The following is a 3,114-nucleotide window of genomic DNA, read 5'->3' as shown; positions in this document are numbered from 1 at the left end:
ATATATATATATATGTGTATATATATATATATATATATATATATATATATATATATATATATATATATATATGTGTATATATATATATATATTAATAATATGGTCACCGAGCTGTTGAGTCGTCAAGTTCCATAATAAGTTAATGTATTTTCTTAATGTATTTTTACTTTTTTTTCTTTTACTTTCTGCAGTTGCTAATGGATGATATATTTATTGAAAGGATATTCTATTTTATCAAAGTATACTATATATTTAAGTACTTATTATTTTGCTGAGGTGCAATTGCTCGGCCAGCAAAACACATTGGTAACCAATAAAATATTTATTTTCCCCAGGTTTGGGTATAAAGTAAGAATGGCACTATAAAATGAAGTCTTTCTCCTTTGATGAGCAACGTGTAATGTATTTTGGTATCACTCATGTGTTGTAATAAACATTTTTAATACAAAACAATAAAATAAATGCTTAAATTAAGGTCTGGGGTGTTTTTTCCCCCGCAAGACGTTAATAATTATAAATTAGGTGCTGTTCTGCCTAGGCAGCTGTACAGTGTTAGAAACACGATTCCTTGTGCTATGTACGCCATGACATCATGTAACGCGTTCGGAACAACTGAGAGAGTATATATTTGAGAGATATACTTCATATAATGTGAAAAAAAAACATTTTTAGTATGAAATTAACCTTTTTAAGTTGTACATAAATTACTGAAAACAAACTTTTCTGAAACAATTTACTTTCACGGTTCATGGAGTTAAGGTGGATGTATGTATCTGTAAGTATATATATTGATGGTTCAAATCCTGGGTGCTCCTACATGTTGTAAAGTATAAGTACATGTCAAAGCAGTTTGCTGTGTGTTCATGTATATGTTTGGTGTTAGAGTGGTATGTGTAATTTTAGAGTAGGTTCATGCAAGTATATGTGAGTCGGGAGAAAGCAGGCATCATATTTCCAAGGCGAAAAAGCAAAACCAGCTGCCTGGGGGTGTAAAGGTAAAGTAACCTCCCAGACATGAAAGGGGTTGCTGGTTCAAATCCTGCTTGCTCTTTTATGGTGTTAGAATATATTTATGTGTTTGTATATATCTCTATAGTGTTAGAGCGGCTGTATATAATGTTTTAGAGTGAGTAGAGAGAAAGCAGGGTCATATTTCCACGGTGAGAAAGCAAGACCAACTGACTGGTGGTGTAAAGGTAAAGTAACCTGCCTGCGATACCAAGGATCCCTGATTTGAATCCCGGTGGTTACTCTGTGGTGTGTATATTGTTTTAGCGTAGGGGCGTATAAGTATATGCGAGTCAGGAGAAAGCAGGGTCATATAGAAAGTTTGGCCGGCTGCTCGGTGGCGTAAAGGTAAAGTAACCTGCTTGACATGCAATGGATCCCCACGATGACTTCTTTGCGTAAGTATAACACCTTTCATACATGTAGCCTGTACGGTCACAGTAAGTTGTGTGTCCTCGCACGCAGTGACCAATCATTCCTGAAGGTTGTGGTGAGCTGTGTGTCCTCGCAGGCAGTGACCGAAAACACCTGAAGGTTCCGAGAACTCTTGTGCACATCCGCTTAACGGCATTCACGTGCGTTTATTAAACATTTTAATAAATATACTAAGTGGTTAATTAGTTGTGTTTTTATTTATACAGGTTCCCACCACCACACCCCATTCATACACCCACCAGGGAACTTATGCAGCAACCAAACATTCAAACCACCAGGGTACTTATGCACCAACCAGGGAACGTATTCACCAACCACACATCCACCCACCAGGGAACTTATGAACCCACCAGGGAACTTATGCACCAACCAGGAAACTTATGCACCAACCAGGAAACTTATGCACCAACCAGACATCCACCAACCTGGGAACTTATGCACCAACCAGACATCCAACCACCAGGGAACTTATGCACCAACCAGACATCCACCCACCAGGGAACTCATGCACCAACCAGACATCCACCAACTAGGGAACTTATGCACCAACCAGACATCCACCCACCAGGGAACATATGCACCAACCATGGAACTTATGTACCAACCAGGAAACGTATGCACCAACCAGACATCCACCCACCAGGGAACGTATGCACCAACCAGGGACCTTATGCTCCAACCAGACATCCACCAACCAGGGAACTTATGCACCCCCCAGGGAACTTATGCACCTACCAGGCAATTTATGCACCAACCAGACATCCACCCACCAGGGAACTTATGCACCAACCAGACATCCACCCACCAGGGAACTTATGCACCAACCAGACATCCACCCACCAGACATCCACCAACCAGGGAACTTATGCACCAACCAGACATCCACCCACCAGGGAACTTATGCACCAACCAGGGAATTTATGCACCAACCAGACATCCACCCACCAGGGAACTTATGCACCAACCAGGGAACTTATGCACCAAATAGACATCCACCCACCAGGGAACTCATGCAATCAAGAGCTTAACGAAAGGCAAGTTCAACATCTGCACACTACTGAAGATGGACAATATCTCTGCCGCTCAATATATCAATCGCTTGGGAGGCACGAGATCCAAACATCTAGCAGACATAGCCAAAGACTTCTGGCATTATTGCTTAGATCGTGGAATTACTCTCAAAGCCCAATACTTGCCGGGATTGAGCAATTCTGTGGCAGATTGGAACTCCAGACACCTCACCGACTGGAGCGATTGGATGTTAAACAAAGAAATATTTCAAGAGATTCTTGGGATATGGGGACCACTTCACATAGATCTGTTTGCTTCCCGTTTGAATCGTCAACTGGACCAGTTCTTCAGCTGGCGTCCGGACCTGGAAGTGATGGCGTTAGACGCTTTCCTTCAGGACTGGTCCAAGAAACGGAATTATGCCTTTCCACCCTTCGCTGTGATTCCTCGGGTGCTAACACACATCAAGTTACAGAAAGCAAATATAGTACTTCTAACTCCATTTTGGCCAAGCCAACCATGGTTTCCGAACCTCCTAGAACTTGCCATGGATTTTCCCCGCCTTCTACCGAACTGAAAAAATTTGCTAATCAATCCAACAGGAAATCACCATCTGCCGCTCCGCTCTGCTGTGTGCCGGAGTCCGCTGCCGTCTGCCAG

The sequence above is a fragment of the Sceloporus occidentalis genome, unplaced genomic scaffold (assembly GCF_023333645.1).
Source record: "Sceloporus occidentalis isolate IW3139 unplaced genomic scaffold, rSceOcc1.0.p SCAF_89, whole genome shotgun sequence".
In the NCBI taxonomy this organism is placed as follows: domain Eukaryota; kingdom Metazoa; phylum Chordata; class Lepidosauria; order Squamata; family Phrynosomatidae; genus Sceloporus; species Sceloporus occidentalis.
The sequence above is the reverse complement of the archived record's forward strand: the minus strand, read 5'-3'. Positions refer to the sequence as shown.